General features: G+C 38.5%; 1 protein-coding gene across 1 annotated transcript in view; it reads left to right on the top strand.

Annotated features, from left to right (window-relative positions):
* Cog5 (component of oligomeric golgi complex 5) overlaps nt 1–15064 on the top strand; it is a 279550-nt gene that overhangs the window by 65050 nt on the left and 199436 nt on the right. The window lies entirely within an intron of this gene.

Below are 15064 nucleotides of genomic sequence, written 5' to 3'. Positions count from 1 at the left end.
TATATGTCCAGTTGCTTTCTTCTATCTGATCATGTTAGCTTCACAAAGTCCTGCTAGTATTTGCATTGTTGTTACAATTGAAAAAAATTGAACTCATAAGCATAGCATCTGTTATTTTTTATCTGTGGTTTATCAATATTTTGTAGTTCTTTGCTTATTCATCCTACACATATTTTGTTAGATAAGTACTTTATTATTACATTTTTAATACTTTCAAAGCAATACCTAATTAAAGTCCAATTGTTTGTTGCTAGGGTACATGACAGAAGTCATGTGTGATGTTTGGCCTCGTGGTGATTTGAATGAAAATGACCCCCATAGGCTCACAGGGAGCGGTACTATTAAGAGATGTAGCCTGGTTGGAGGAAGAGTGTCAGTGGGGGTGGGCTTTGAGGTTTTAAATGCTCAAGCCAGGCCCAGTGTGGATCTCTCTTCCTGTTGCCTCCTGGTACAGATATAGAACTCTCAGCTCTTTCTCCAGCACTATGTCTTACCTGTATGCACCATACTTTTCCCAACATGATGATAATGGACTAAATCTGTGAACTATGAGCCAATTCCAATTAAAGAAAAATAATATTTTTTTAAGAATAGATTTGGTTATGGTGTCTCTTCATAGCAATAGAAACCTCTAACTAAGACAGTCTTGTATCCTAAACTTTCCTAAATTCTTCTGTTAATGTTAGAGCTTTTGAAATGAATTGCATTAGACTTTTTTTGTATACAGACAGTAATGTCCACACATAGGGATATTAAATTTGCTTCTCCCAAAACATACATGTCATTTATTTATTTATTTCTCACATTTCTGATATTAGATTGGATATATTTGGTTGAAACAGTTTGTCATGAGTCGTGAGCCTCCCTGAGTCTTGTTGCTGAATTTGACAAGAATACCAGCTCTTACTGCTCTTTATCTGGTCTCTTTCCCAGGGATGTTCTCCCTCAAGGGATGAAGTAATGACTCCCCAGACAAAGAACAGATGGATAGACTTGCTCTGTTTGTTCTGAAAATGATCCATTTCCAACTTTGGTGTTCTTCAGCTGTGGTAGAAACCCACAGATGTAGAGCATCAACCAAGAGCCTTCTAGTAGAGGGCTGTGTAGGACAGGGTGAATGTCAGCAACATGGTGCTAAATCTAGCTTTGTATCATGGATGATAAAGTCCCATTTCTTAGATCCAGTATCATATATTTTCTGCTCGTACGTGTGAAACAGATAAGCATCTTGGCTTATAAGTGGAATAGATAATATCCCAGGCCCTTAGCTATTTATCCAAGTACATGATACTGACAAAGGGAAAGCTTTCTGCACAAGAAAGAACAGGGCTTCTGTGGGTTCCTTTAGTTTCCTAAAGGCCTATCAGGGACAGAAGCAATCTTCCTGTTTAAGGTAGGGCAGTTGCAGAGAATACATCTTAAAAACAGTACTGCCCTACCTGCCAGTGAGTTGTTTCTAAGCAGTGAAAGACGCGGTGAAGAAAGAAGCGGTTAGAATGGTGCTTCAGTTGCTGCTTATTCTCTGTGCTGCGAAGGAAGGAAAATGTTAGTTCATGAGTGAGGCAGCATGCTGCAGGGACAAAGGGCAGTGTGGTGTAGCCATTGAATCAAAAGCTCGCAAGCGTGGCAGTATAACTCACTGGCAGCAGGGTGGGCACAGAGCTGGGTGGACTTACAGCTTAAGTTCATTTGTTGGGCAGTCACCATGGATTTTGGATGTCCATATAAAGGCTTACATATTGGTGCAGCTAGCTGTTCTTTGTGCCTGCACTCTGAGGTTTCCTTCTTTTCTTTTAATCCAAGTTCAACTGTAAAAGCCAAGTGAGAGGTGCCTTCTGAAGTGGAAAAAATGCAGAGGACACAGATGCCTACAGGTTTTATGGGGAAAGCTCAAAAGGTTGCAAGTAAGGCAGAGGCACTGAGGCAGGGGCAAGAGAGCTGTAGCAGGGGCAAACCAGAGACCTTTAACCCTGTGGGAGGTTGGGGTAGAGGAGGGAGGCTGTGGTTCTACCCTGGTGTGAGGAGGCAAAAGGAAAGAAAAACCTTCCTGTGTCAGAGCTCCCACTGCAAGCCTCCCACTCTGTATGCTTCTGGCCAGGGAAGAATGTAGGCTTCCAGAGCTCTGGCTACAGTTGCTTTGTTTGCTCAGTTTCTTCTGTGATTTGCAGGTGGGGAGCAATTGCTCAAATTCAAAGAAGCTGACCTCCTGGGTGGAGCATTTGGACCTGCCCATTGCTGTTGCTCTGGTTGCCTTGCTAGGTGGATATTTACTGCTGTGGTTTTGATGGTCTATGGATACTTTCAGATTTTAAAGGTGACTCTCAGTTTGTGGTTTGCGTTATGCCAAGAGGGATTTACAAAACCCAATAAAAAGAAAAGAAATGACAGCTAGTTAAAAGCCTGGTAAATTCTGGAGAACTCAGGCTATTTCCCAGTACAGCAGTGCCACCTGCCTGACCCTGCTACTCAGTGCACCTCCCTTTCCTTACCTCCCTCCTTCCTTTTCCTCCCCTCCCTCTCTCAAAGTTTTGATGCTGTGCTTGGGATTGTAGAATCTTACAGTGCTAGGTGAGTGTTCTCTCATTGCTCTGTGAATTGTGAAGCGCTTTTCCTTTATTTGAGATGGTTTCACTATTCTGGTCATACTGGCTTATAACTTCTAGCACTAAACTTTCCCAGTGGTTTTGTTTGTTCCAGTGTGAAGAATTGAAGCAGGTTCTCCTGTCATGACCGGCAGGTACTCTGCCTTTGAGTAACACCTCTTCAAGTGCATGGCTTTTGAAATGGACCAGTTGCCTACTGGCAGTTTTTGTTAAGTTGAGCTACCAGGATCCCAGATGCCTGGTGGCTCAGTGGCCTGATGTCCCTCTTTGGCAGCAGAACTTGGGCTTCCTGATGCACAAGCAGAAGTGACCAGTTGGACCTCGTACCCGGATGAAAATAGTTTGTGCACATATGTTTCTGGTCTGGTCTTAGTGTTAGTCTTGGTCTTATGTGAGGGTTAGGTGGAACAAAAGTACGTCTCACTTTACTACATGTGCCTTCTATTCCCAGAAGTCCCTACGAGTACCTGGGCTTGCTTTTACCATTCCTGTGGCTACGCTTAGCTGACACAGTTGTTTAATGTGAGGGCTAGCTACTGATTATGAAGTGGATGTGATCATAGCACTTTTGTGTCTCCCACCAATACTTTCTTGGACTAGCTTTTTTTAGGGTTTAAAACTTTCCCACCCTTAAAATCCTGGCTTATTGCCAACAGCCTACAGGTTAGCCCTTTAGAAGGCTGGCAGATTAAATCATTTCCTTGGGACTTTAAGCCATGAAAACAAATTGCAGTTGCCAAGAAGACAGTTTGGCTTATGAATCCTGCAGTTTACAAATATCTGGTTCTACCTGGGTCAATTATTGTGCTGGACTTGGCAACATATTCACATAATGGACTGGCAGCCACTGTGTGGTCATTCTTGGCAATGGAGTTTCAGTGTCCCTATTTGCTTCCCCTTGTGAACATGGGTTCTGTTTGTCAGCCTTAGCGCTGAAGGATCATCCTGCATCCTACACCTCCCCTATGCCCACATTTCCTTTCTCAGGTCTGTGATGCTTTCAGTTGTGTTCACAGAGTGACAGAGTTGTTGTGCTCATAATGGTTTAAGTGTCTCCACATATATCAAAGTTGGTGGAAAGGATTCAAGATGGACTTAATATTATACAGTGCCTGCTGTTTTCTTCCCTCAAGCTTATACCATGGGAAATACACTCATGGACTATGAAGTCTGTGAAGAAGGACCTGCAGATAGGTTATGCTACTTTTGCATATGTGTTCTCCTGGATTCTTTATTTTCCTGTTAGCACACACTCAGCCTTTAGTAAATCAATAAAAATGTTAGCCAAACAGTTTTCCTGGTGAATGCTTTTGTCCCTCAAGTCAGCTCTCTTTTCTGAGAGTCTGGGTTGATTGGTTCTGTAACCTCTGCTGCCGGACAATTAAAAAAAAAAAAAAAAGGTTTGTATACAGAGAGCTTTTTCTTCTCTTTCTGTTGTGCAGAGTGTGAGTCGTGTTCATTCCAGTTGCTTTCATCCACCTGGAAGCTGGAACAACACCTGCCGGGATTTCGATTGGCTCTCTGTGTAATAGGTAGATCCTTATGTTGAGTCTTCTGACCCATCAATACTTTTGTCTCTAACTTCACATCTGACAGTCATCTTTAACCTCTCACAGCATCTATTTTACAGTTCTCAGGGATGTGAAGTTGGACCGTGCTGAATTCCTTATGTTTTTTGATATGACTCTGAAGTATCTGACTTATTTCAGAAATGTATATTACATTCTAAAAGTGATCTTTTCCATTTATTGAAAACTCATCTGATTTTTCTCATTTAATCTATGAGCGAGGAAAACCTGACAAATTGAGTTTTCAATGATAAACTAACCACAGTTTCTGAGGTATGTCCAACTTGGCATGATAGAGACCCTTTTTGATATTGCATGATTTCATTTGGGATTATTTTGATAAAGTTTTTTGCCTGTGTGTTCATGAAGGATTTTAGCCTGTCATTTTTCATTTATTCCATTGTTTTATCTAGTTTAGAGTTCTGAGGTTATAAAATGAGTTGATAAAATGTTTCTTTTCTCTTAATTCTGACAAAGTTTTTAATGATTAATTTTAATCTCTCCTTAAATATTTGATAGGTTTTTATACCGGGTAATGTTTACAAATTCAAATTATTTAACAGATAATAGAGATTTTCAATTTTTTCTTGTCAGTCTCTTGGTGATGTATATGTCTTGCCAATAATTTATTCATATTATTTAAGTTGCCAGTATTACTAGCATCCCTTTTAAGTATTTTCTCATCATATTTTAATATTTATAAAATCTATATTGCTGTGAACACTTTCGCTCTGAATATGGGCAGTTTATATTTTATTTCTGCCCCATTCATGTTTCCTTTTAGTGAACATTTCTTTCATCAGTTTTAATTCTTTCCCTTAATACGTGCTTTATAATGCATTACGTACTTCTTAGATGTGGATATGTTTTATTTTATATCACTTATTTCAGTGTGTTTTCTGATTACCTTATTATTTCACTGTCTAATTGCTTATTATGAAGATGTTTCCCAATTTTCAAATAATAGGTGATTTTTTAATTTTTATTATTGTTTTCTAATTTTATTCCATTATGGTCAGAGAGAATATTTTGAGCAATATCAATTTTCAAAAATAAGCTTAAATTTGCCAGTTGTAGTAGTGTATGTCTTCAATTCCAGCATTCAGTACGCCAGATGGATCTCTGTGAGTTTGAGGCCAGCCTGTTCTACATAGTGATTTTAGGGACAGCCAGGAATATGTTGTCTGACCCTGTCTCAAAAACAAACAAACAAACAAACAAACAAACAAACAGAAAGGTATGTTTCTTTAGAGGATGTGGTATAGTTTCATCACAGTTGTGAGTAGTTTTAATTGATGATTTTGCCTGAAGTCCTAACCATACCAATTCTCGGTTTATACTTCTCTTAGTAATTTTTATTGAACAATTATTTTTACTGAAGGAGAAATTGTTAAGTCCCCAACTATGATTATTTATTTGTGGCTTTATTTTTTTCATTTCCTCAGCTTCTGCTTCATGTGTTTTTATTCAGAACATGCACATTTAAAGTTGCTATCATACAATTATTTACCCCTAATAGTAATCCTTTGTCAGTTCCAGATTGTTCTGTGTTGCTATCTGTGTGTCTTTAAGGTATTTTGTCCTAGACAGTAAGAGCACCCCCTCTTTTTTTATATATTTTTATTAATTACACTTTATTCATTTTGTATCCCCCCATAAGCCCCTCCCTCCTCCCCTCCCGATTCCATCCTCCCTCCCCTTTCTGCATGCATGCCACTCCCCAAGTCCACTGATAGGGGAGGTTCTCCTCTCCTTTCTGATCTTAGTCTATCAGTTCTCATTAAAATTGGCTGCATTGTCCTCTACCATGGCCTGGTACAGCTGCTCCCCCCTCAGGGGGAGGTGATCAAAGAGCAGGCCAATCAGATTACGTCAGAGGCAGTCCCTCTTCCCATTACTATGTAACCCACTTGGACACTGAACTGCCATGGGCTACATCTGTGCAGGAGTTCTAGCTTATCTCCACGAATAGTCCTTGATTGGAGTATGAGTCTCTGGGAAGTTCCCTGTGTTCAAATTATCTTGTTCTGTTGCTCTGCTTGTGGAGTTCCCATCCCCTCCAGCTCTTATTATTTCCCACTTCTTACATAAAATTCCATTCACTCTGTCCACCAGTTGGCCATCAGGCTCAGCATCTGCTTTGACAGTCTATACTGCAGAGGCTTTACAGAGGCCCTCTGTGGCAGGTTTCAAGGTTGTTTCCTGTTTTCTTCTGGCTTTCAGAAGCCCTCTGTAGCAGGTTCCGAGGTTGTTTCCTATTTTCTTTTTCTTCTGATGTCCATCCTCTTTGCCTTTCAGGATGGGGATTGAACATTTTAGTTAGGGTCCTCTCTTTTGCTTAGTTTGTTTAGATGTACAGATTTTAGTGGGTTTGTTCTATGTTGTATGTTTATATGAATGAGTATATACCATGCGTGTCTTTTTGCTTCTGGGACAACTCACTCAGGATGATCCTTTCCAGGTCCCACCATTTACCTGCAAATTTCATGATTTCCTTATTTTTCATTGCTGAGTAATACTCCATTGTATAGATGTACCACAGTTTCTGCATCCATTCTTCAGTTGAGGGGCATCTGGGTTGTTTCCAGCTTCTGGCTATTACAAATAAAGCTGCTAAAAACATGGTTGAGCAAATGTCCTTTTTGTGTACTTGAGCCTCTTTTGGGTATATTCCTAGCAGTGGTATGGCTGGATCTTCAGGAAGCGCTATTCCTGGTTGTCTGAGAAAGCGCCAGATTGATTTCCAGAGTGGTTGTACAAGTTTACATTCCCACCAGCAGTGGAGAAGGGTTCCCCTTTCTCCACAACCTCTCCAGCATATGTTGTCCCTTGAGTTTTTCATCTTGGCCATTCTGATGGGTGTAAGGTGAAATCTCAGGGTTGTTTTGATTTGCATTTCCCTAATGGCTAATGAGGTCGAGCATTTTTTTAAGTGCTTCTCTGCCATTCAATATTCCTCTACAGAGAATTCTCTCTTTAGCTCTGTTCCCCATTTTTTAAGTGGATTACTTGATTTTTTGCTGTTTAACTTTTTGAGTCCTTTATATGTTCTAGATGTTAACCCTCTGTCAGATAAAGGGTTGGTGATGATTCTTTCCCAATCTGTAGGCAGTCACTTTGTTTTGATGACGGTGTCCTTTGCTTTACAGAAGCTTTTCAATTTCATGAGGTCCCATTTATTGATTGTTGCTCTTAGAGCCTGTGCTGTTGGTGTTCTGTTCAGGAAGTTTTCTCCTGTACCAATGAGTTCTAGGGTATTCCCCACTTTTTTTTCTAGCCGATTTAATGTGTCTGGTTTTATGTTGAGCTCTTTGATCCACTTGGACTTCAGTTTTGTGCAGGGTGATAAGTATGGATCTATTTTCATTTTTCTACATGTAGACATCCAGTTGGACCAGCACCATTTGTTGAAGATGATATCTTTTTTCCATTGTATGGTTTTGGCATCTTTGTCAAAAATCAGGTGTCTGTAAGTGTGTGGGTTTACTTCTGGGTCTTCTGTTCGATTCCATTGATTCACCATTCTGTTTCTATGCCAGTACCACACAGTTTTTATAACTGTTGCTCTATAGTACAGCTTGAGATCAGGGATGGAGATACCTCCAGAAGATCTTTTATTGTAGAGGATTGTTTTAGCAATTCTCGGTTTCTTGTTATTCCATACGAAGTTGAGAATTTTTCTTTCCAAGTCTGTAAAGAATTGTGTTGGCAATTTGATGGGAATTGCATTAAATCTGTAGATTGCTTTTGGTAAGATGGCCATTTTTACTATGTTAATCCTGCCAAGCCATGAGCATGGGAGATCTTTCCATCTTCTCATATCTTCTTCTAATTCTTTCTTCAGAGACTTGAAATTTTTTTCATACAAGTCTTTGACTTGCTTGGTTAGGGTTACACCAAGGTACTTTATGTCATTTGTGGCTATTTTGAAGGGTGTTTTTTGTCTAATTTCTTTCTCAGCCCTTTTGTGTTTTGTATACAGGAGTGCTACTGATTTTTTTGAGTTAATTTTGTATCCGGCCACTTTGCTGAAGGTGTTTATCAGCTGTAGGAGTTCCCTGGTAGAGTTTTTGGGGTCACTCATGTATACTATCATATCATCTGCAAATAGTGATAATTTGACTTCTCCCTTTCCCATCTGTATCCCCTTGATCTCCTTCAACTGTCTTATTGCTCTAGCAAGAACTTCCAGCACTATGTTGAAGAGATATGGAGAGAGTGGGCAGCCTTGTCTTGTCCCTGATTTCAGTGGGATTGCTTTAAGTTTCTCTCTGTTCAGTTTGATGTTGGCTATAGGCTTGCTGTATATCGCCTTTACTATGTTTAGATATGTGCCTTGTATCCCTGATCTCTCCAGTACTTTAAACATGAATGGATGTTGGATTTTGTCAAATGCTTTTTCAGCATCTAGGGAGATTATCATGTGGTTTTTTTCTTTCAGTTTGTTAATATGGTGGCTCACATTGATGGATTTCCGTATATTGAACCACCCCTGCATACCTGGGATGAAGCCTACTTGGTCATAGTGGATAATATCTTTGATGTGTTCTTGAATTCAGTTTGCAAGTATTTTGTTAAGTATTTTTGCATCAATGTTCATAAGGGAGATTGGCCTGAAATTCTCTTTCTTTGTTGAGTCTTTGTGAGGTTTAGGTACCAAGGTGACTGTGGCTTCATAGAATGAGTTTGGTAATGTTCCTTCTGTTTCTATTTTGTGGAATAGTTTGAAGAGAATTGGAGTTAGCTCTTCTTTGAAGGTCTGGTAGAATTCTGCGCTGAAGCCATCTGGTCCTGGGCTTTTTTTGGATGGGAGACTTTTGATGACTGCTTCTATTTCTTTGGGGGATATAGGACTATTTAATTGATTTACCTGGTCTTGATTCAGCTTTGGTAAGTCAAATCGATCAAGAAAATTGTCCATTTCATTTAGATTTTCAAATTTTGTGGCATATAGACTTCTGAAGTAAGTCCTAATGATTGTTTGGATTTCCTCAGTGTCTGTAGTTATGTCCCCCTTTTCATTTCTGATTTTGTTGATTTGGGTGGTGTCTCTCTGCCTTTTAGTTAGCTTGGCTAAGGGTTTGTCGATCTTGTTGATTTTCTCAAAGAACTAGCTCTTGGTTTCATTGATTCTTTGAATTGTTTTATTTGTTTCTAATTGATTGATTTCAGCCCTGAGTTTGATTATTTCCACTCCTTTTTGGTGTGTCTGCTTCTTTTTTTTCTAGGGTGTTTAAGTGGGCCATTAAGTTGCTTGAATGAGCTGTCTGGAATTTCTTCTTGAAGGCACTTAGTACTATGAACTTTCCTCTTAGCACTGCTTTCATTGTGTCCCACAAGTTTGGGTATGTTGTGTCTTCATTTTCATTGAGTTCTAGGAAGACTTTAATTTCTTTCTTTATTTCTTCCCTGACCCAGCTGTCATTTAGTAACAAGTTGTTTAGTTTCCATGTGTGTGTAGGCTTTTTGCTATTTCTGTTGTTGTTGAAGTCCAGCTTTATTCCATGGTGATCAGAAAGGATACAAGGGATTATTTCAGTCTTCTTGTATCTGCTGAGGCTTGCTTTGTAACCAACTATATGGTCTATTTTGGAGAAGGTTCCATGAGGTGCTGAGAAGAAGGTAAATTCTTTTGTGTTTGGGTGTAAAGTTCTGTAAATGTCTGTGAGGTCCATTTTATTCATGACCTCTGCCAGAGATATTGTTTCTTTGTTTAATTTCTGTTTTGTTGACCTGTCCTTTGTTGAGAGTGGGGTGTTGAAGTCTCCCACTATTAATGTGTTGGGATCTCTATGTGGTTTAAATTTTATCAATGTTTCTTTTACAAATGTGGGTGCTCTTGTATTTGGGGCATAGATGTTCAGGATTGTGATGTCTTCCTGCTGGAATTTTCCCTTGATGAGTATGAAGTGTCCTTCCTCATCTCTTTTGATTAATTTTGGTTGAAAGTCTATTTTATCAGATATTAGAATGGCTACTCCTGCTTGTTTCTTGGGTCCATTTGCTTGGAAAGTCATCTTCCAACCTTTTACCTTTTACTTTTGACAGAAGCTAATTTTCTTGGGTTGTATTTTCCCTTCCAGTGTCTTCTGTAATGCTGGATTTGTGTGTAGGTATTGTTGAAATTTGTTTTTGTCATTGAATATCTTGTTTTCTCCGTCTATGAGGACTGAGAGTTTTGCAGGGTATAGTAGCCTGGGTTGACATCTGTGTTCTCTTAGGGTCTGCATGATATTTGTCCTGGCCCTTCTGGCTTTCATAGTTTCTGTTGAAAAGTCAGGTGTGATTCTAATGGGTTTGCCGTTATATGTTACTTGCCCTTTTTCCCTTGCAGCTTTTAGTATTTTTTCTTTGTTCTGTATACTTACTGTTTTGATTATTATGTGGCGGGAGGATTTTCTTTTCTGGTCAAATTTGTTGGATGTTCTGTAGGCCTCATGTATCCTTATTGGCTTTTCCTTTAACTTGGGGAAATTTTCTTCAATGATTTTGTTGAAAATATTTTCTGGGCCTTGGAGAAGGGAGTCTTCTTTTTCCTCTATTCCTATTATTCTTAGGTTTTGTCTTTTCATATTGTCTTGGATTGCTTGGACGGTCTGTGTCAGGAATTTTTTGGATTTAACATTTTCTTTGACAGATACATCGATTTCTTCCATTGTATCTTCTACACCTGAGATTCTTTCTTCCATTTCTTGTATTCTGTTGGTTATGCTTACCTCTGTAGTTCCTGTTTTCTTCCCTAAATTCTTCCTCTCCATTATTTCCTCCATTTGTGTTTTTTTTAATTTTTCTAGTTTTATCTTCAGGGCTTGAGTTGTTTTGTTTACTTCCTTCACCTGTCTGCTTGTATTTTCCTCTTTTTCTTTTAGTTCCTTCAACTCTGTTTCTTTGATTTCTTTCAGTGATTTAATTATTTCTTCTCTGAAGGCCACAAGCTGTTTGGCTGCATCTTCCCGTATTTCTTCACGGATGGCCATAATCTGCTTGTCTTTATCTTCCTCCATTTCTTTACGGATAGCCATGATCTGTTTGGTTTTATCTTCCTCTAATTCTTTACGTATTTTATTTGTTTCCTCTATTATCCTCTTCATCAGCATAGATGGAAGGTCATCTTCTTGATTTTCTATTATGCTGCATTGTCCAGGGCTGTTTGCCCCTGGATGGCTGGGTTCTGGAGATGCCATATTGCTCTGTCTTTTGTTGGTTGAGCTTTTACGCTGACCTCTACCCATTGGGCTGATTTAGGTGTTGGCTGTTAGTTTCTGTGCTTCCTGGAGTCCTGAGGTAGGGAATATCCCCTTGGCCAGCAGATGATTTTTCCTGAAGGAGTCCTTCTCTGCTTTTTGGTTATGGTCATTGTATGGCCAGTGTTTCTCAGGAGTTGCCACTGTTCACCTCAGGTTTATAGCCTTGAGTAGTAGCTGTGGTCTTTGTTAGGCAGGGGGGATCTCCTCTTACCCATAGATGTTATCAAGACAGCTGCCCCACTGCTGGGTTTCTTGTTATAAATTTAGTGTGCTGCTGCTCACTAAATTTCCATGTACAGTCTTCTTGAAGAACCTGCTGATTCCCTAGCTGTGGTGTTTTCTCCCAACAGGGAAACTCAGTGTGTTATCCTGGGGCGCACAGTTCTGTCCGGGAAAGTGAGAGGAGCACCCCCTCTTTTAAAGTCTATTCTGATTTTTGTCTGAATTAAAATGTTATAAAGCAATTATATTCAATGTAATTTTTCCATGATTGGACTAGTTTTCCTTCTCTTTATTGTTTATATTATATTTCCTTATTTTTCACCTTTCCTACTTTTTTGGGGAGGGGGATTAAATTTTTTTTTTAGCTTTTAACTTTATATTTTCTATTAGCATACTATGTTGTTAAGTTTTCTCTGATTATTGCTTCAGAATTTAATGATATAGATGTCCCCATTTTTGTTTCTGATTTTGTTAATTTGGATATTCTCTCTGCCTTTTGGATAGTTTGGCTAAGGGTTTGTCTGTATTGTTGATTTTCTCAAGGAAACAACTCTATGTTTTGTTGCTTCTTTGTATTGTTCTTTTGTTTCTATTTTATTGATTTCAGCCCTGAGTTTATTTCCTGTTGTCAAGTCCTCTTGTATGTGTGCGTGTGTGTGTTTGTTTGTTTTGGTTTTTGTGTGTGTTCTAGAGCTTTCCAGTTAAGTCCTTAGTATGAGATCTCACTTATTTCTTTAATGAAGGTATATATTGCTATGAACTTTCCTCTTAGCACTGCTTTCATTGTGTCCCGTAAGTTTGGATATGTCGTGCCTTCATTTTCATTGAATTCTAGGAAGTCCTTAATTCCTTTCTTTCTTTTTTACATAACACAGTGGTCATTTGAATAGAGGGTTGTTCAGTTTCTATGAGTTTGTAGGCTTTCTGTTGGTTTTGTTGTTGAAGTTCAGCGTTATTCCATGGTAGTCTGATAAGGTGAATATTTCAGGGGAATATTTCAGTTTTCTTGTATCTGCTAAGACTTGCTTTGTGACCAAGAATATGGTCAATTTTGAAGAACCTTCCATAAGGTGCTGAGAAGAAAGGTATATTCTTTTGTGTTTGGGTAAAAAGTTCTGTAACGTCTGTGTCTTTACATTTTATTAGCTCATCTGAGTTAATCTAAACAGTCTTCAATGCTTTTATACTCTTAGGGAGGGAAATTTTTAGTGAATCTGTTAGGTTTCAGGGACTTCCTTAAGCAGTTTTGAGTTGTTTACTTCCTGTCTTAATGGTGTGTTCCTGCAGTATGGAATGTTTCATCTCTCCCCAGGACATCCTGTTGTTTCACCTTCCTGTAAGCATTCTGTTCTAAAATACCCTGTTTTTTTGACTTTCTGTTCACATCCTATATTAAGTTTCCTCCCAAGATGGCAGGTTTTAACCTGGGTGGAAACTGCTACGCAGTGCTTGTCTGTCTGTTCTTTATCCATTCTGGAAGATTGACTGACTTTATGCTGTATAGATAACCTTACAGCCACTATGAGTTCCTGAGTATTTTTTAACCGTGAATATTCTTATTCTTTCACTCCCCAATGTTTAGACGATATCACGACTGGAGAAACTATCACACATACACATTTATGCAGATTTGTCTTTTCAAATTTATTTCTTTTAATCTCTAGTAAATTTATTCTCCATAATAGATAATATTATGTAGATGAGGGTTAGCAAACTTTTCCTGTAAGGGGCCAATATAAATCATTTTGATTTAGTGGACAATATTGCTATTTAAAAGTAGAACACAGAGTAGTAGTATTTTCTGGAGAACTGTCATTATATACACAAAGTCACAACATTTGAAACTATATACACAAGACCCACAGGAGAGCAAACCAGCCACTCCTAGCTGGTGACTTGGCAGCTGATGACTATCAAGGGAGGGAAAGAAGGCTATCTTCTGGGAAGCATAAGCATGCTCTAGTAGATGATCTTGCATGCAAGGATCTACAGAGGCCATTAAGTGGTCTCTGTGGATTTAAAAACAGAACACATTAAAATAGGAGGGAGAAGTGGTAGATCGTGTGGAAGGAATGAGAGGATCCCTTAATGGGTGGAGCATTGGATCAAAAACATTTTAAATAAGTTTTAATAACGACAAAAATATTCTTAGCCTTGAGAGTTCAGTTAGCCGGTGCGTTCAGTTAGGCGCACTGGCTTTAATGTGGTGACCCTTATTGCAGATCTGGACACCATGTGGCATTGGCTATCTTGGAATTTGTAGATCAGATCAGGCAGGCTTTGAACTTGTAGTGATCTTCCTGCACCTCACCAGTGCTGGGAGAATAAACAAATACCTGTCACCATATTGATACTTTCTTTGTATTTCACCCAGCAACACATTTTTGTCCTCAGTTATTTGTTCATCTTTTACTTCTGTGTTAATCAAAAATAAGTGCTATAAGTGCTTTTTAAACATTTTATTTAAACGCTGACCTCCTCTGGATTCAACCTGCCTTTGTCCTTTGCAACTTCATTTATCCTTAATTCCATTGTGCACTTGATTACATTATCTTTACCTCCTACCGTTGTAGTCTGTCAAACATGTACAGAGTTCTCACTTCCTGGTGGTTTAAATTTTGTACTTATGCCAACCCAAACCCCTATTTTTTATAAAACAAAACAAGCAACAGCAACACCAAGCCACAGCTCTTTATCTAAAATGTTTTTAGTTGAGCTTGATTGAAAGCAGAAGAATGATTTTTAAACTATAATGAAAACCATGAATACCAAGTATTTCTATGATGAATATTCATTTTCATGTGTATTTTGGCAATTTTTCTTCTTTGTAATGTTTTCCTCACTTATAACATATAAAAACTAGTGAATCAGAACATTTTAAATAAAACTTCTGCAGTAGGGAGAAAGGCAGCTTTAAAGGCAAAATGTCAAGAATGGACTTTTTTATAGTTTCAGTTGTGGGAATCAGACTAGGTCTTGGCGCAACATTCTTGTTCACAGCTGCTGATGTTTGTCCTTTCCAAGTCCAGCACAGCTGTTGCCCTCACTGCATATCCCTTCTCTCCTTGGTTTTGTATTGATGTTCCAGTTTGTCTTGGAGAATAAACAAGAAACTGAAAGAGTTTCATTATATTTCTTATCATTATAGATTTTACAAAAGCTATCAGTTGAATTAAGTGCCTATGTTTCTTAAGAATTAATTTTTATACTAAGAAACATGAAAGCCAATAAGTCTGTTAAATATAAATGGGCTATTTGCATACTAACATATAGAAAATCCTAAAGAATAAGATTACTTATGAAGACTAAAGATACTTGAAAAAAAAGCTACATGTTCTTACAACAATTTGTTCTATTCTTTTTTTCCTGTAACACAGTTATTCCTCCCCCGCTCCCCACACAACAGATTTGTACTGTAAGAATA

The sequence above is a fragment of the Psammomys obesus genome, unplaced genomic scaffold (assembly GCF_907164565.1).
Source record: "Psammomys obesus unplaced genomic scaffold, mPsaObe1.curated_primary_1811, whole genome shotgun sequence".
Classification (NCBI taxonomy): domain Eukaryota; kingdom Metazoa; phylum Chordata; class Mammalia; order Rodentia; family Muridae; genus Psammomys; species Psammomys obesus.
This window is presented reverse-complemented; position numbering and strand designations above follow the sequence as displayed.